The sequence below is a fragment of the Epinephelus moara genome, chromosome 10 (assembly GCF_006386435.1).
Source record: "Epinephelus moara isolate mb chromosome 10, YSFRI_EMoa_1.0, whole genome shotgun sequence".
NCBI lineage: Eukaryota > Metazoa > Chordata > Actinopteri > Perciformes > Serranidae > Epinephelus > Epinephelus moara.
The window spans coordinates 13,087,572-13,108,042 of NC_065515.1; positions in this window are offsets into that span (position 1 = coordinate 13,087,572).

Consider the following 20,471-nt stretch of genomic DNA (forward strand, 5'->3'; position numbering starts at 1 on the left):
TCAAATAACTACAAGTAACTTTGCAGATTCTGATATGATAATATAAAACTGACTAATTAAAGTGATGAGTATATTTATGCATCAGTAATATGATCTAATAATATAATACACTGAACATTATTGTGAAATAGGCCTTTCTGCATAGTGAGTATTTTTATTTTTTGGTACTTTAAGTATATTTTGATGCTAGTATCTTTATACTTTTACTATGTCAGTTAGGTTTTGAATGAGGGACTTTAACTTGTAACAGAGTATTTCTACAATGTGATATTGCTACCTCTGCTTAGGTAAAACGTCTTTTACCGTTGCTGATTTGGCTCAAGCTTTAACCCAAATCCAGGATATGACTTCCTACTGAGCAGGGTGCTCCTGGTTCACGGACTGCCGTGAAGCAGACAATTTTCTCCTGCACCGGGTCTCTTGCTGAGCAGTACATGAGTTTCAGGATTAGAGAAGGCCAGGGATGATTGGAAATAATGAGCCAATTTTGACATATTGAAGATTCATTTTATCATCCAAAAACGGGCTGTAAAAGAATCCCACATGCTGAGATTGTTGCAGTTTTGCTGTACGAGGGAGAGAAATGGTCCGCCTGCAGAGCAATCTTGTCTTTCTCGCTAATCTAAGTCACTGCTGTGATGTGAGTAGCCTCTACAACTGCCTCAATTTCGAGATTGCCTGGACTGCTGCTGCTTCGTATTAATACAATTATCTGCAGAAAAACATCATTATATCAACATGGTGTTTAAATTCCTTTGTCCCTCCTGCATCCTGGACTCAATCATGTACATGTGCATGTAACTGTTCTTCTCCTTCTCTTCATTGTTTCCCTTCTTACAGATTATTTCATCTCTGTATTGTTTTTTCCCCTTTGTTTTGCTGTTGTTCTTTGTAAAGCGTCTGAGTATCTAGAAAAGCGTTTTATAAATCCAGTGTATTGTTATTATTATTTTGAAGATAGAATATTTATCTTTTCTATCATGCAAAGGAAATATCACAGAGCTACAGCTTTAAAACAGAGGATGCAGAATGGTGAGAGGATGTGTTCAGGTTGTTTAAAACCATCAAAGCAAAATAATCCAGGTTCCTACTGCAATATCTGTATTTATTTCTGCCCATTTTTGGGTTTGGAGGTGGGGGAATGAACACAAATCTGCACCAGAATAGTAGAAATACCATCATACTTACAACAGTAAATATACTATAAACTCCACCAGTACAAAATACATACAAGAAAAAAAAAGTGTTGTGTTTTCACACTTGGTCCTTTTCGGCCGTCTAAGCCGACTCAGAGCAATGACACATCATTTTTTGCACACATGTGAGCACTCCAAGAGAATCCCTATGAAGTGAACCAAACACAGATCATCTCGGGGAGTGGTCGCTTTGCTCTTTGCCATTGTATTTAGCCCTCTAGATGACATGCTGTTGCACTGGGATGCTTATAAAAATAGACGAAACCATGCTGGCCTGTAACACTTGCAAAGATGCTGGACGAGGCAGAGTTTGGTTCACGGAAGATACTGCACGTCTCCAGATGTGGAATGTAGAATACATCAGACAGCAACAGTCTACTGCGCAGAAACACTCAGGGTTTCGTCCAATTTTAAGTCTATTGGAAAGACAGGGGCTTCATGACCGCACTGCAGTGACACAATTAAGGCTATAGTGTGAACAGAAAGAGGACTGAGGCTCCATCAGAGCTGAAATGGACCAGAAAGAGAACTGAATCCCTTTTGTGTTGGTCCACTTTAGGTGCACTTTAAGAGGACTGAGTTCAGTTAATTTAAAAAGGACAATATGTGAAAACACCCTTAAAGACAGCACATCAGCATGCAAGAACACGTCAGTGACTCTTATCAATGGTTTAATTTGTACTTACATTCTCTCCCCACCAGATGGAAGCTGTGTTCCACTGCGATTTCCTCTCCAACCCTACCACTCATGTAAGGACACCTGTGTCTGAATAATGACTCAACTGCAATAAATTATTGCCAGTTCCCCTAAAGCTGTGTCTTAAATATCTCATTCACGGTTAATAATCCATATTGACAAAAAAATGTTCTCTCACAGAAACTGGAAGCTGAAGAAACAGGGCTTAGGAGATAGCTCTGGATATTTCGCCTCCATAGGCAGCTGGTTATCTCTCTGCTTTGGCACAGTGTGTGCGTGTTCATAAATTCAGCTGTTGTGGGAAAACTTTACAGTTCCAAAGTACATGTGTAGGAAGGCCTATATGATAATAGTAGCAGCGTTAAAGTGTTGGTATGTGATGAACATATGCAGTTGTGAAGTGTGTTTGGCTCTGGTGAGTTTGGCCATATTGAGGCTGTTTCAGAGCCACTGAACAGCTGCTGTGTTTAGGCCTCGAGGGGCGTTGAGGAAAGGTGCCCTGAACCCTCCTCCCAAACATATGTCAACATCTGACAGCAGCTTAAAGCTTTCATTATTTCAGTACAACCTAGGGTCATGATTCGGGAAAGTGTATTTGTGAACACCTCAATTGAGCATGAATACCACATTTGATTACAGTGGCTTTGCCTTGAGATGCAAAATGCAATTTTTCAGATGGGGATTTTAAATTGGCAAAAGTAAAATGAATAAATAGACATTTTAAAAGGAAATGAAAGTCAGGATATAGCAAGCACAACATTTCAGGGAAGCACGCAGATTTCAATTTCACATCAAAGAAATCCTTCAACCCCCTGAATCACCATTTGTATATCAATAACTCAGTCGGTGTCACATTGAATTTGTGAGGAAAACTGTTTTTCTTGCATTACTCAGAGGAATGAAGAATCTAAAAACTAACTGACTGAGGCAGTGGTAGATCAGAAGCTTCCATGTTCTGCAAGGTAAAACCACTACTTTTGTCAATGGAGTTTGGCTTTGACGAGAGCATAGATAAGTTTCACTTTTAGTTCAGTTCCCCGTCAAAAGAGGCTGTCTGACAGCATGGTAATGTCGTGTTTGGGAAGTACTGAGCCTTAAAGGTGGATTTACACTTGTGCGTCAGCTCTGTGCAGAGCATATGCCATAGCCTACGCATGTGTCCTACGCCATTGTGAGCATTTATACTTGTGCAGTGGTGTGTCTGTGTCACTCTGCAGTTACACCTCCAAAACACTAGTCAGTGGCAGAGGTTTCTGTGAAGTGTTGTAAAGTTTAGTTGATTCAAAACACACATTAAACACACATTAAACATGGCTTAATAGAGACAATTTCAAACACAAGTACACAAATCACCTTCACTATAACTCGCAGCATTCACAGACAAACACTTGTCTTTATCTGGACACATTTTCCCCACAAATACAACATGCTAACGTTATTAGCACAAGCCTATGACATTTTACACTGTATAAATTAGCATAGTGGCTAGTGGACATTCCCTCTACTCATATGAAGCCAGGGACAACATCAACATGTAACAAAGGTAGTGTTACAAAATTTGGCTCCATTACAACTCACAAGGTTCACTGACAAAACAACTGTCTTATACTAAACACGTTTTCCAAACAAATATAACATGCTAACGTTATTAGCACAAGCCTATGGCATTTTACATTGTATAAATTAGCCTAGTGACTGCCGGAGATTTCCTCTGCTCATATGAAGCCAGGATGAATCACAAACAAAACTTAAAAAGACAAGTCACAGAATTCAATTCCAGCAAATTGTGTGCAAAGAATTGTAGGTACTTCAAGCCCACCGAGGACACACACACACATGCATTCTTGAAAATTTTCTGAAGGAAGGGTTTGGTCCTCAGTAGAATTTGAAGGCCTCTTGACATTGAAACAGACCTTCACTGGAGTGACGACATAGCCTCCTTGAAATTCATCCGTTTTTAGCATCCTTCTTTCACTCTGAGAATCACCACTGGATTATACTGCATGAGAAAAGGTGTTTTTACATTTTGTCTATCACAATACAGTTGCACATACATGAGGAGGACCAAATATATCTATGTAAAAGCCTGGGGGAGAACTTACTATGAAGCAGCTGCAGGCATGTGACATATGTACATGGGCGTGCCAAGTTTGAGGCCAACTTGTTGCTTGCACTTTTATGCATTCTTCACTCACTGGGTCCACACCATCACCACGCCAGTGTTCACCAAAAGCTGGAGTCTGCACATCATTTGATGGGTTTCACAGCTGGCAATCTGCCACTAAATTTGAGCTGCAAGAGAGGCAGATACATCACCATGACCATGTGGCCCATACAAAGACAAACAAATCAAGTGAAACTGATAGGACAGAGAAGGGATGAATGTCATTCAGGCTTATATAACATCATAATGTGAATATTTTTTCCCATGCATCATTTGTCACAACAAAACTACCAAAGCTTTTGCCCTGTTGGCTGACATTGTTGTTTGTTTTTGCAGCTGACAATTACGTGTTGCTGCATCTGCCTGAGGGATTACTCTCCATTAAAAACAGCTTTCCTGGCCCTCGCTGTTACGTGTTGAGAGGTGCACCGGTGCACTGAAATAGAGCAGACCCACTGATTTTCTTTCACTAAAACACTGTTAGAGAGGAATGGACTTCACTGTAGCAACATGTACAACATGGAGCAGATTGGAAATTAGTTTACAAGACTGCAACAAAACTCTAAATACAGCATACTTGATAATGTAATAATATCAAATTTAAAAGGGAAATGCAAAAAAATGTAATTAATTTAATTAATTGTACACACTGTGACAAGAGTGCTGTCATGGTCTGTCCTTTGTCCCTCCTTTGTCCCTCCTCTTCAGCCCAATCCCTACTTCCCCAGTGACTATTAATTGCCATTTTCCATCCATTAACCAGATACCCTCGTACTTTCCCTCCTATCCCCATTACTTTACTGCTACACCCATCCACACACCTGTTCCCACTTCCCTAATCAGCTCTGCCTGGCCTTCCCCAGCCACCTTTTCACCTGCATGTCATTCACTTGTTAGCCACTATCCACACATACCAGTTCACCTCCTTTTGTTCTTTGATTGTTGGAATATGTATGGAAGTCTGGCCTCTCAGCTTGTAAGCCATTTTATATTAATCACTGAGTTCTGTTTGCGTTCACAGACGTTCCCTTCAGGTGGGAGAAAAAGCCCCTGCAGCAAGCAGATTTGTAGGACAGCCTTTAAGCAAGGACTCCACTCTACATGGAGCAGAGACTCCCGCCGAGATGATGACATGTTTGAAGTTCAAGTGAACTTGATCTTCACTGAGCGGGTGCTGTTCAAAGCATCTGAAGTTAAAAAAAAAAATCAAATCATCCAAGAGAAAACCCAACATTTTTTCCTTAATTGAGGCACATGAAAACAGATGTGCGATCCTTTTTTATGCAAATAACATCAAAAAGGTCAAAATAATTAATGGAAATGACCTCTAGACGTCATGCAAAAACACTCGCACATGGCTGAGGTTGCTAGGCGACACTAGCTGGTTAACAATGGTGTACAGTATGAACAGAGGAAGCCCACTGTTTGAGTTTTAACAACCAGGAGAAGCTGACAATACTGTGAAGCTGCCTCACTGTGAAACAGTCACTGAATAGTCAGCGTCTTTATTTTAAACACCAACAGTTTATGAATGCATGTAAGAAGTGAGGCTAATCTAATGTAACGTGCCCAAAAATCCATTCAACAAAACAACCCAGTTAACTTCGTACATGAAAAGACTTATAGCACATTGCTTACAGGGACAGATAGAGAACTGAGCAATCATTTATTTGTTACACCTGCTGTGGGTCAAAATGTCTGTGAGAAAGGCTGAATTCACTTCCACAGACAGATGTACAATAACTGCATATGCACTTTATCTTTTTAATGTGTGTGTATGTGAGTGTGTTTTGAGCGAATGGAACGGTTTTTCTCTTATGAGAGACAGCAAAATATGTTGTGTGTGAACACCAGAGGCGATTGCTCTGAGACAACAAGGGAGGCTGAACTGCCCCTAAAATTTCATAGAAGAAATGGTCAAATATGCACTATTGAATTTACATTAAAATAAGAATTTACATTGCATTAAACGTAAGCCAGGATGCGTTTAACATCATGACTATGATGGTCAAACGTCACCTGTTTATCACCAGTTTTCAAACACGACCTCCCTGTCATACATTCTCGTGTCAGCACAGTGGACGCGGAGCCTGCAAGCATTCCTATGAGACAGCACTGAGCAGTTTTTTTTCATGCAGCAAAGCGAGACGGTCATTGGAGAGCAGTTTTTTTTCATGCAGCAAAGCGAGACGGTCATTGGATAAATGAGACAAAATTGTCACTTCCAGGGAGGCTCAGCTTCCCTGGGACCTAATGGAGCGGTAGGCGGGAGAGGACGCTCGGTGTTTGCATGATGACTGGGGGAATTGTTGAACCCCTTTGTGACTGACAGCGCTTCGCATTTCGAGCCCAGTCCCATGTGGATATTTGCGAGTGGAGTCTTCTGACAGAGTGCCGTCCGGAGTTCCTTGTTTCCATAAGCCATATAGCTCATTTTCACCGTTAAACCCATCTGATAATCTTTGAGGTGTGTTTTGCTTTATATAAACACGGTTGTTTCTGTGAAATGTGAGACAAAGTCAAACAGACGACAAAGAGTCACCCTAGTTGGACTTCACCAAACCTTGACCCTGGGCCATAAATACCTTCTTGACCTTGACCATATATACTTTTGACCCTAAGCCCCTTACTGGTCATCTGTTCCAAAGCTTCAGAGTGAATGATAATACACTACAAGTGCAAAGACACGACTTTGCTTTGCCACTAGAAGCGAATGCTTTAATCACCTCTCAGCTTGCATTGAACATAAGTGAGGGGGAGGCTTTGGAGGTTTGCCATTGTTAATTTGCTCTTGTATGACTGTACCTTACAGCTACATTAATGACCACAGCACCACAGTTTTGTTACACAACCAGTCAGAGGTGGGACCAAGTTATGTCTTGCAATTCACAAGTCTTTGCACTCAAGTCCCAAGTCAAGACTGACAAGCCTCAAGGCAAGTCCCTAGTCCTAAACTGGGTTTTGAGTCCTTAACAAGTCATAGTGTGCACTTCACCAAATGTAATGCCATTTTAATAATTTATTAAATTTCTAAAAATCATGGAGGCTTTTTAAAATGTGTAATTTTTTTTAAAAACAAGCTTCTTCATAATAGTAGCCTCGACTTACTGTTCTTTGTTCTTAAACTGTTGAACAGTCAGAAGTTGCATCTCCACCTGTGATTTTGCATACATCCATTCAGACTTTGTTGATGTTGGTTTTGTGCATGCATCCTTGGTATCATTTTTTCCCCAGCTGGTGCTTTGCAAAGTTATGTTATTTCTCCTGTGTTTCCTCCTGCAACTTGACTGGTCATTTGTGGATTGTTTAAACAAAATGGACCTGGGGAATTAAGTATTGATCCACTGGGAATCATTAGCATCCACGTTAGTTGAAATTAATTGGTTCATGGCAAACCTTTTAAATTACTTTCTGATCTTTGGGCTTGAGAGAAGGTGTCAAGTAGTTTCAAGTCAAAAGGCTCAAATCCAAGTGAAATCACGAGTCATTGGTGTTAGTCTAAGTTGAATTGCGAGTCTTATTAGATTTTGTTAAGTTGAGTCTAAAGCCATCAAATCATGTGACTCGAGTCCACACCTGCTACTAGCTCCTTGCGTTCTTATGGCTAACATGTTAGCTTATCATTGCCTAAACACGTGGCAGGGGGCTGGAGCTCAGCACACACTGAGATTAATTGGCCACACGGAGCTAACACTAACGAACAATCACACTGACAGCTGAGTGTAATTTTGTTTCAGACTCACCTGACCTGCATCTCTTTTGAATGCAGAAGAGACCAGATCTTTGTACTTAGCTCCCCCTTATATCCTGCAAGAATTAAATCCAAGTACATTCTTCTATCAAAGCTATTTTATTGCATCTCACACTTCCTATGCATGAAATAATGGACCTCAATACATAAGCCCCTTAAAAACAAAATAAAGTAATTCGAAGGTTTAGAACGGGCGTCTCCCTATTTTTAAATTAATATTCTCCCATCAGCTCACTGTGCTGGAGTTGTTTATGCTTAAGTAAATGTTATTTCTTTTGCCCAGTGGCTAATACATCAGAAAATTCACTGATATAAGCTACTGCAATAAACTCTGATATCAGCAGTTTATATGGTTGGTACAGGCACAGCACAATCAGCTTAGTCTTTTTAAAGTAGACCCAACGTTTCTTTACTGCTGCTAACTTTGCTGATACAATCAGTGTTGATTGTGTTTGCTGATATTGCTTAATGCCGCTGCTGTGAAACTAGAGGCCCAAGTGTGTTTGCATAATACATATCCCAGGGAAATGTGTGGTGGTAGACAAACACAAGGCTGTGCATCGTTATTTGTGGAATACAAGCTCTACTTTCTGGCAAAATCAGAGAGCTACCGAGCAACTCACCTCATGGGTTAGATTCTGCTCCGCTTGTTTTTCTTATGTCATGCTTGTTTTGTGGCATTGCTTCAGACTTTTATCATTTGAGAATTATGAGCTTATGGTCACTTGTCTCATCTGTTTCTGAATTGTTTCCTTGTTGCTGAGTGAGAGATAGTGAGCAGGGAATGAACCTTTTTTACAGCAGACATTTTGACTTGTCATAGAAGGAAAAGCACAGGTGAGATTAATAACCTAGACAATGGCTCAGTTCCATTAAGTGTGCCAGTCAGCTATTCCAGTCAGCCAGCGTGCACAATACTGGGACTTATTTACATTTTGCACTTTGCAGACACCTTGTCTTTTGCCTTGCTTTGTTTTTAATGCTTTGTTTTGTGCTTTGTTTTTAATGTTGTGTTATATTGTTGTACTTGCTTTGTCTACTGAAAAGCACTTTGTGATCTAGTATCTGTGAAAGGTGCTATATAAATAAACTTTACTTACTTACTTACTACTACGACATGCCAAAATGTCTGCATTAAAAAACGTCTATTGGGGGGACTCTGAGGGTTGTCCTTTGTTTTGGTGTGACTGTGAGTGCTTTTATGTTCCAGGGAGCCTAAAGGTACAGTGAAGGTCAGGTTCCTCACAGGAGATGTGGCACACCTGTAACAACTAGCTCACCTGTATAGACGGATGTAGTTCTCCCTTCTTCACCATGCTACATCCCATGAACACTCCAGCTCTCCACATGTTCATTATTTCTTTGATTTGTACTTTTACACACACCTCATGACACACTCATGTATAAACTCCTTGCACTACAGTTATAACTGATTTAAATGTTTTTATGCCTCTGTGCCAGTGATGGCCATGACCAGACGCATTATGTTGTAGAGCTGTCCATCCATGTGTCCATCTGTATTTACGTACGAAACATCCTACCATCCCATTTTCATCAATGCAATATCTCAACAATGGAAATTTCTTTAAATTTGGCACAAATGTCCACTTTGAACTGATTAGATTTCAGAAGTCATAGCTCAGAGGTCAAGCTCACTGTGACCTCATCTGTCTCATTCTCGTGAACATGATATCTGAAGAACAACCCAAGATTTTGTTCCCTCAGACTCAAGGATGTACTAATCAGATTTTGTCAGTCAAAGGTCAAGGTTACTGTGACCTCGTCCGTTCCATTCTCATTAACGAGATGTCTCAAGAACACCTGGAGGGAATTTTTTCAAATTTGGCATAAACATCAACTTGAACTCAAGAATGAACTGATTAGACTTTGGTGGTCAAAGGTCAAAGTCACTGTGACTTTGCATCAATCTCTATCTCATTTTGTGAATTTCATGATACCTCAAGAAGACCTCGAGGATATTTCCTCAAATTTGACACAAACGTCCACCTGGACTCAAGAATGTACTGATAATGAAGGAAAAATAGCACTGGGTTGAAGACTCTCCAGTCGCAACATTTTGGTTTATCCATGAATCAACAGAGGACTTTTACCTACAGTCAGAGAACCTTGGATGCATTTTTGGACTGCATGCCTGCACCATAGACTTTTACACTGAGTGAGCTGGCCAGTTGATTTTTAAAAAAAAATTTTTTTTATCAAGAGTGTACTAATTAGAAATTGGTAGTCAAAGGTCAAAGATCAAGGTCACTGTGACCTTGCAAAATGTTTTTGGCCATAATTCAGGAATTCATCTGCTAATTATAACAAAATTTCACACAAATGTCTCATAGGATACAACAAGTAGGTGAAAGGTCAACTTCACAGTGACATCATAATGCTCTTTATAAACACTCTTCTGGCCATTATGTAACACCATATCTCAGGAACAGAAGGTCAGACATTTTGTCAGATACTGAACTGGTGACACTAATCAATGCTGCTTGCCCTGAAACTGTGTCAATTGTATAGATCCTCTGTGCTGCCGCGGAGAAGATGTGTGTGTAGTATCCATGTTTTCACAGACATGAATGTAAACTGTAAGTGCAGCTTGACAGCTTTCGCAGATGCATTCACTCGGAAAAGTGATAATTCTAGTTTCTTTATATTTATGTTAATCTGTAGCTTGGCTGAATAAAACCCTTCAAGGTGACATGTTTTTGTGAGTTTACACTGTTATTGCAAGAAGGAGCCAACTTGTAACATTATGACAAATGCTCATCACATATTACCAAATAATATGGAATGAAGAAACTCACAATATTTAAAAAGTTTAAACCAGCTTTGCTACCTCTACTTGATAAGTGGTTTTAACAGTTAAACAATTGTCGCAGTTGTCTGAATAATTATCCATTGATGAAATAATTGACTAATCTATTCAGTGCTGCTGGCAAGTACTGCTGAACTTCAGGTCTAAGAAAACTTTCTCTTGTAATACTTTAAGCCCTTTTTTTCTGCTGTATCAAAAATGACCTTATTTCTTCTTTCACCCAGCGTGTTGAGCCTCTGACAACAGACTTTGTCCTAAAAAAAACAAAAACCCGACATCACACAGATCTCAGATCAGAGTTATTCATACAGCCTTGATGTTGAACTTAACTCACACAAGGGACTTAATGCAAATGAGCCTATTGTCACATTGCTGATCTGATATGCTAATAGTCCCTCAGACCCAGACCTTGAATGGTACTTTGTATGCTTGGTACATGCAGTATTAACTGTGTCTGTGGTGGTTTGTTCAGCAAAATTGTTTTTTCTCATTATTTGTCTGCATGGGGAAAAAAAGCTTCAGAGTAGCCAAATGTATTGTGAGGCTTTGATAAAAGGCATATAGTGATATGCAAAAGCAAAACGCTGCCCCAGGATCCTTTTAGAACAGTTAGAATGAAACGCAGATAAGTTTAGTTGCCTTAAATCTTTCTGCAATACACTGCATGAGAACATTAGATGATAAAAACTTTTCTAATGGCTGTAAACAGGGATAAAATCACCATTATCACTCTTTATTACACATGCATCCATGAAAATCTGTATGAAACATACCCATCCTCAAGCACCACAGTAAAAGCGGCAGGTTTTAGTTGAAAGGATGCCACTAGAACAATTACAATATTCATGTATGAAGACACATCTGTCAGCCAAGCTGTTGTGCCATTGCCAGATTTTATCCCATACTGTTATAGAACAGGGATTCTCATTAATTTCATATCAGAGGTGTTTTGTGGGATTTTTTAAAGTCCCTCTTCACACAGAAATGCATTTTCCTTATGTTTATGTCCCCTAAAATGTCTGACCTTGACTACACTGACTTGTATCTGTTCAAAGTTTGACACTAGAGAGGTGTTTTCACATTCCTCTACCTCAGGGGGCGACGTCTGTGCATTTCATTCATTCATTCATTCATCTTCTAACCGCTTCATCCTCTTGAGGGTCGCGGGGGGGCTGGAGCCTATCCCAGCTGACATCGGGCGAGAGGCAGGGTACACCCTGGACAGGTCGCCAGACTATCGCAGGGCTGACATATAGAGACAAACAACCATTCACGCTCACATTCACACCTACGGACAATTTAGAGTTATTAATTAACCTAGTCCCCAATCTGCATGTCTTTGGACTGTGGGAGGAAGCCGGAGTGCCCGGAGAGAACCCACGCTGACACGGGGAGAACATGCAAACTCCGCACAGAAGGGCTCCCACGCCCGGGATCGAACCGGCAACCCTCTTGCTGTGAGGCGAGAGTGCTAACCACCACACCACCGTGCCGCCCGTCTGTGCATTTCTCTAAAACTAAAAAGTAGAGATTTAAAAGTACACCAGGCAAGCTACATTAGGTATATAACGAATACAAGTACTAATCGCTGTTTCATGCGGAAAACACATATTCAGAGGATAACAGACTTCAACAAAACACTGGTAAAGAAACCTGACACCTCCAGCGCAGAGCAGACTTGTCACTACAGAGAGCAGAGTTAGCATTAGCATAGTGGACGTTTTGTGACTTGCGGCGTCAGACACTGACAAAAAAAGCTGTTCTTTAATGTTGGCATGATTTGCGGCCAGTTGCTGTTATAGTTTTATGGCGCTCGGTGGCATCAAGGGGCACCGCAGTGGGACAAGAACGAAAGTTAAGGTGGTAAAATTCTGACTAGGGTATGTGGGAATATTCGTGGATGGGTCCAACAAACACTGACTTTCCCCAAGAGACCCATCCTGTAAGATTATAAAGCCATACCCTGTTCTTTTTTCCTAAACCTAACCCCATGTTTTTGTTGCCGAAACCCAACCGCGTGCATTAGTTGTTGCAGGAAAAAAAAAAAGTCATTTCGCGTTGTTGTACTGATGTAGTGCTTTTATTCTGAAAGAGACTGTATGTAAACTGTAAATTTCCTGTGAAAACGGAAGTGTATTTTGAAAGAAGACAATGCATGTAACAGACAGAACTTGACACGGTGTCCCAGAACATCAACAACCAACACAGCCAGGGTACCTCTCACATCATATTTGGACATGGAAGGTCCATGACCAAACATATGTGATGAGGTAGGAGTAAGAATGTGTTGGGAAACGGAGATCTGTGTGGATACATGAGACCCTAAAAAAGAGGGTGGATCACGGGGAGTACCACTAGTTGGTCCAGGAGCTTCGCCTCCATGATGGCCATTTCCAGGCATATTTTAGGATGACTCTAGCTTAGTTTGACATCCTGCTGTCTATTGTCGGGCCGTTTCACTCTCCAGCAACCACTACCACCAATTTCTCCTCCATTTTTTTACCAACTGTAAACTTGTTGTTGTGACCACCACAGGCGGCCTGCCTCTCAAATCATCCCATCGGACAAAGGAAAGAAAGAAATGATATGGGGTGCTTTTTGAAAAGAGTTGAAAAGTTTTCAACTTGAGGAGTTCAGAGGGCTCCAGCAAAAACACCAGGCTCCTAAGACACAGAAACGCGAGGCGCATCGCAATGCAAAAACCGCAAGGAAAAAGTTTGATTCTCATTAAAAACAATTACAAAAAGGCACCTCCAGCTGCTAAAACACTTTCTGTGTGATCGGGGCCTAAGTCTGCTAGTTGCTGAATTTGGTGCAAAACAGACTCCTCATCTGAGTCTAGGTCTGACAGCTGAACTCTCTAATTTTTTCTTTAACGCCAACATTATCCAGCTTGATGTGCATTGCCAGTTAACCTATAGCATGAGCAGCACTAGGGAAATGAAATTCAAGCAGCAGTGGTGGGTGGAGTGGAGGCCAGATCCAGAATTTCCCAATGATGGAGAGAGTAGATTCGCTTCGGGCACCTTTTCAGAGATTTTTTTTTAACTGTTATGTGGGAAAGCTATGTAAAACAGAATATAAGTATTACTATAGGCTTAGTAATTACTTTAAAATGTGTCTGTAGGGGGACTTTAAATTATGCATACCACCTGAGGTCTTGCAGTGTTACAGCTCTTGTCAGACTGGCATTTACTGTAATGATTGGCATTTGGTCTTCAGCATCTGTAAATCTCAGCACAATGTCTTTTTCAGAGGCTCATTACCATATCCCCCCCCCCCTTGCTTTCAATTACAACTACGTTGTCATCTGACCCTCATTTCAGATTTCTGGAGTACGAAACCAAGTGAAAAGTAGTGTTCAAATGGGAAATTAATAGCATTCTGTCAAATGTCATCTCAACTCATCAACAACAACAGGCACTGAGTGTATCCAAGTCATTCATTATGCATGTTTAGCTTTTATTTTTTCCCTGCAGGGATCTCATCCCTGCACGAGGTTGGCAACCATTCCTGTCTTAGAAATAAAAATCGCCCCTAGAGAATTGGAATAGAAATGGTCTGACATACAGTCAATAGAAAAGTAGGTGTTGTAGTAACACTAAGTCAAGTATCCAACTGCATCCATCCTTACACCTTCAAATGAATATTTCACAGTGCTGTCAGACTGCTGACCTTATAGTTTGAAGGCAATATCTCCTGAGGCATAGGTGAAGGATGTGCACAGCGGCACATTATGCTCCTGGTATTTGTACAGTACATCCCAGCCCCACAACCACTCACAAACAAGAGACTCACGCAGCACAGTTTACTCTGTTGATTACTGTTATTCAATATAATAAAATGTGTTTTGGAAGAAGGTCACTTGAATTTATGTTTATGTTTGTGCCCAGAAATTGCTGGATTGAGCCTAGCATGCAGTTCCAATAAGCAAAGATTCAGCCAGGAAGTAATTTAGCTCACTTTTTATCTGTTTTATCTCACTGATTCCAGATATTGTTTATGTAGTCATTTTATTGCGGCATCTGCAGTGATGCGGGCGCTGTGCTGGATCAATTTACTGGTCCATCTATGTCCCAACCCTCAGACCCAGAGCATGCTCGAGGGATTATATATCTTGTCTGGCCTGGGAACGCCTTGGGGTCCCCCAGGAGGAGCTGGAAAGTGTTGCTGGGGAGAGGGACACTCTGGGGTGCTTTGCTCAGCCTGCTGACCCCGCGACCCGACTTCGGATGGATGGATGGATGGACAGATGGACAGATGGACGGATGGATCGAGCTAATTGTCACTAAAATATATATATATATGGAAAATACATAAAGCTGAAAAACTGTATACATCTATGCCTAGGTCCTTGCTCTTTTGTGCTCCTGATAGTTTTTCCTTTCTGTTGTTGATGTGTTTATGCTTAAGAAATCCTTCTTCTCTCTTGATTTTCAAAATAATTATAGCTCTATTGTTCCTTTATGTATGTGATTGTGTTGTGGTGTCATGGCCACCATTGTTTCTGATTTCATCCATTGTTTTTGTCTGAGTTGTTTTGTATATTTTTTCTTGTGTTAAAAAAGTCTCTGGCTAGTTTCATGACAATCCATTTTATAGCTGTTGAGACAGTTCACAGAAAATCACAGGTTTCCACATGCTGGTGGTGTGAGGAGAAAAAGTCAGAGGATCAACAGTTAGTAGGGTTCATCCTCTGGAAAGCATGAACGTCTGTACAAAACTTCACAGCAACTTATCCAATAGTTGTTCAGATATTTCTGTTTGGACCAAAGTGGTGGACTGACCAACCAGTCGATATTACCATTCCTGGACTCACTTCACTACTGTGGCAAAAGCTTATTTCTTCTCTTACTTTCACATTTAGTACAGTATTTCCAATGTGATCTCATCCCTACTTGTCATATTGTGCCACTTGGGCAGAAGCCCTGAGTGTTACAAAAATGTACCTTTTGCGCTCTTCTGTGTAATTTGCCGCAGAAGGGTCAGTGGTACAAGGAGGTCGGCGATAATGTTTAGGCAACAAAACTGCTTGGTTATGGTGAGGAACAGACTGCAGATGTTGCTAAAAAAACCACCCACCTTTGAGTGGCACAAATAGAGCAGTAAGAAGGGATCTGCAGTTAGACTAGAACAAAACTTCTTGGTTATAGTTAGGAAAAGATTGTGGATGTTGCAAAAAAAAAACCCAAAAACCTGTGGCTTTGAGTGCCACAAACATGGCCAGAAAAGCAGCAGCATGTTGCTAAACAAACACCCAACTTGGAGTGCCATAAATGTGACTGGAAAAAGGGCGGTGACGCATTGCTAAAAAACCCAAATAAAACAAAAAACTGGCTTGGAGTGCCACAAATGGGTCCAAAAAAGGCAGAAGCGCATTGCTTAAAAAATCACCTGGCTTTGAATGCCAGAAATGTCGCAGCTGGTGTTGTTGTTTGTTGGTGTCAAACATTGCTCTCCTGGGTCTAAGTCCGGTGTTAGACCAATCCACCTTACCTTCTGCCCACCACGAGTGGACTTTCATACTCTTTAAACTATGTTTGTTGCTCTGAGTGTCTAAAAATGATGTGGGTGGGTTTACATTGGAGGTGGTGGAAAGTCCAGTGAGGCTTAGACAAACACTAAATGATGCTCCTGGTGTCATTGTGGTGAAGCCAAGAGCAATGCCCAGGCAGCATATTTTCCACCCTAGGAGTGACAGCACAAATATTTTGCAGGGCAGGTGCTCAAATGGGAAAAAAGGGCATTTATTTTTGCACATGTGCTTATAGTGCATCCTGCCGAGAGGTTTCTATCTTTTATTGGGAAATGTCTGTCGAGCTTACTTATGAGATGTCTAAATATCTATACTATATCAACCTAGCAGCTGCTACACATTCACTTTCTACAATTATCATTTCTTTATAACAGGCAACAACAAAGAAAACAATGCCACATTTTAGTGGTACAGTTTAGTGGTCTATAAAGTAAACAACCATTTACAATCAACAAATCTTTATACAAAATTAAAAAACCCTGTTCTCTGACTTAATATAATTATAAATTAATCTTCCCACCAAACTACAAAGTAGGCCTGTGTTCAACTAAAAATGTTCTTCTCCTCTCCTCATGTGATATTCTGTCATGTGTCGGTGTCCTCTCATCATGTTTAGTGTTTCTTTTACTTCCTGAGTTTTCCCACCTTTGTAAATTACCTCATGTGTTTCACTTGTGTCTTGTTCCATTCACCTGTGTGTAGTTAGTAATCAGCTCTTGTGTATTTAAATCCCATTGTCATTTTCACCCTAGTGTGTTCATGTTCTCCATCCTTTTCCTCGTGTTTGATTGCTTGGTTTTTGACTCTGCTTGGATTTATGGACTTTGCTTTTTGTGTGATTTCCCTGAGATTTTTCTGCCTTTGCTGACTGCCTTCATGCATATAACCCCTGACCACCTCAGCAAAGATTTAGATTTGATAAACTGTTCTTGGTGTTTTGTGTTTTCCTCTGCAACTGAGTCCAAGGTTTTTTTTTAAAAGATATTTTTATGGGCATTTTTTGCCTTTAATTGTGAAAGGGGGAGAGAGAGAGAGAGAGTCACGCAGCAAAGGGCCACAGGCCGGAGTCGAAGCCGGGCCACTGCGGCAACAGCCCGCATATGGGGCACCCGCTCCACCACTAAGCCACCGACGCCCCGAGTCCAAGTTTTGTACTAAATCATTACACCTCACTGTCTTCTCCTCCATTCTTTTAGGAATAGTCAGGCGCTAATTCTGATAATCATCTTCTAAATAAGCTTTTGTTTAACTTAATTATCACAGATGCAACGTGGGAGACATAAACTTTATTTTATTTCAGGTAGAGTTTTGGCTTAAAAAGATGCACAGAAGTTGGAAAGCAATTCAGTGTCTGTTGGTAAACCCAAAGGCAGAGAGCTGGAGGGAAATGGTGTGGTTTCATGCCAGGCTTACTTGGTGTTAATGGTGGGTTATTGCCTAAATTAAACTGGCTGCATTGAGATATTTTAATAGTGGTTTAATTACGGAACAGTGACAAACAATGCAGAGGCGTGGGAGGGAGACGTGATGCTGCTCTACAGGGCGCTCGATTTGCGTGCGGCTGCCATGAGGGAAAAGAGGGAGAGACGGGGGCTCGACTCAAACGCTGTTGTCGGGCATTCAACACACTTAACTATGAACAGATGCCACGGGCCAAACTTAAAAACTAAAACAGAAAATCATTAGAAGAAATAGAAAAAATTTGTCTTGCAAAAGGGGCACTTATCTAGACAGGGAGCAAAATGTCTATCTGTGCACATGCCTGCAACACACCTTTAGTATACATCATATTTGTCCTTGCTCATATTAATAAACTTTTACTGCTGCCTTTCAATTTTCATAACTTGGCACAAAATATGGAAAAGGTAAAATTAAAATAAGTGGCAGAACTTTTGAGTGATGACAAATCTGCCGCAGCATGAGTGAGATTCCTGGAGTGAAGACCATGAAACTCACTCTCTGCTTGTATTGAACTCCTCATTTCACAGAGACGCTTCTCACAGCTGAAGTTTTCAAAAACAGCTCGGGGAGTAATTACAGAGCTTTTGCCCTTTGGAACCTTCTTCCATCAGATAATAAAGCAATAACAATTACGTAATGCTTCTTTTATGAAAACCCATTAGACTAGTCCCGGCAAGACGCTCTAACTCTGTGCTGTGTCAGCTGACAACGACCTTATCATACCAATCAAGTCTTAGTGCTCATATTCACTGACGCTGCTTTGCTGCTTTGCTGCTTTGCTGCTACTGCTACTGCTTCACAAAAAGCCCTCTCCACCACCCCCTCCGCCTCCTCTAGCTCTGATCTGTTTGATCCCCCCAGCTGAGGCTGTATTACTAAAAACAGGGCAATTGTTTGCTATTCTCCCCACGTTATTTATCATGTGTTACGCTGTAGCGCTGCGGCAGGGAGCCTTCCCCACAGCAGGCCCACGATGCCAAGTCAAATAAACTCATCTCCAACTGCAATGCATGATATCAGTAACTCTGATGAAATGATGATTACAGGCGGTGACCTCGTTCTACCTTTCGACATGGCAGCAGTGAGCTCATAGAGGATGTGAGGGTGAGATTTTGGTGGAGCATAAAAAAGAGGTGGTTCTGATTTATTGATGTAAGATCATAAAGGTTTTGATTTGTGGTGGTTACGCTGGTGAAGGGAGAGAAGCTCTGGGGTTTAAAGGAATTTTGTTACCTACCTACAAGAGCCAGGTTCGCTGCTTCCCAGTGTTTCCGGTCTTTGTGCCAAGCTAAGCTAACCTGCTGCTGCCTGTAACTTCACATTTACTTCACGGTCATGAGAGTGGTGTGGTTGAAAACCCCCCAAACCTGAATAAAGTAGCTGTACATTTTAAATCCATGTTCCTCCGATGCTGTTTAGCATGTCGGAGACGGGCAGCTAGCCCAGCACCTTCAAATGTGTGCTCACCTTTTTTTTTCTGACATCAGATCCATACGCTTTGGAGTTTTTTACCCTGAGCTGAATTATCCACAGAGGTCTCTTCCTCTGTAAAACAAGCAGACCTGGTCATTTAAACCGATAAATTCACACAACAAAGCAGTTTAAAAATACAAAATCAGTGTTTTTATGATGTCGCAGAGGCCCCATCTAGAGCCAGTGTTTGGTTTGTCCGTTCCAGGCAACTGTAGGAGCATGGCGGTGCAACACAGCGAACAAGAAACAGCTTTTTCTACGGTGACGTGAACACAGCGATTCTCAGGGTGGCTGTGACTCAGAGGTAGAGCAGGTCGTGTGGAAGTATGCTTGAGCAAGATACTGAACCCAGAATTGCACTTGATGGCTGTTCCATCAGCGTGTGATTGTGTTAAAAACTGAGTAGCAGGTGGCACCTTGTATGGTAGCCTCGGCCACCAGTGTGTAAATGTGTGTGTGAATGGGTGAATGTTACTCGTACAGTTGTGTAAAAAGCGGCTTGAGTGGTCAGATGACTAGAAAGGCGCTATACAAGTGCAGGTCCATTTATTTTCAAGTGATTATACACTAATGTGTAAGTTATGGTAAGTTATATTCCATTTCTGCCAATAAGGGGTGTAAAAAGTAGAGAAATTTTCTTTTTTTTAAAAATGTTAAATGCATAAAACCTAACATAATCAGTGTTTTTTTGTACAAAGCAGGAATTACAGGCTGACTGAAACTGACTTGTTCAAGTCCGGGTAAAGCAAAGTCAGTGACTTTGGCGCGCTGAAAATATGACAAGACCGAGCAGTGCAGTACTGAACTGCGGAGTTTGACTGTTAAACTGTTTTTCAGCATTTCTGTGTTCTACTATATAAAAACTATGTTAATGGTCGCACAGTATCAGTGTCATTTCTTTCCACCACTGTGTGTAAGCGGCAAGTTTGCTGCATCCCACGAGCTTTCTGAGCTCTTTCAGTCTAGTAAATACATCTCTGTTAAATGCCATTATCGTATAAACACAAACTAAACAGCCGTCACTAACGTACCTTTCAGCCTTTCTGCCCTGCTCACTGCTGTGGATGTGTGCTTTGTTTTATCCACCATTCTCTCTCACCATTGTCCTCATGAGTCACAGCTAAACTGAAGTGACACCAAACACCAGAGCTGTAGGTTATCGGAGGGTCTTCTATTTAATATTGATGTTTTTGTGCTTTCAGGTGTCCTCTATGATGAATTAATTTATTTGTGTACTTGTTGGAGCATGCTGGGTTTTAAAATTTTGATGAAAAAAATAATTAGACCCTCAGACAAATTGCTTAGGTTATGAAGAAAAACTGCAAATTGTTTCCATGTAATTATGTTTTCAGCCACTACTCTGCAG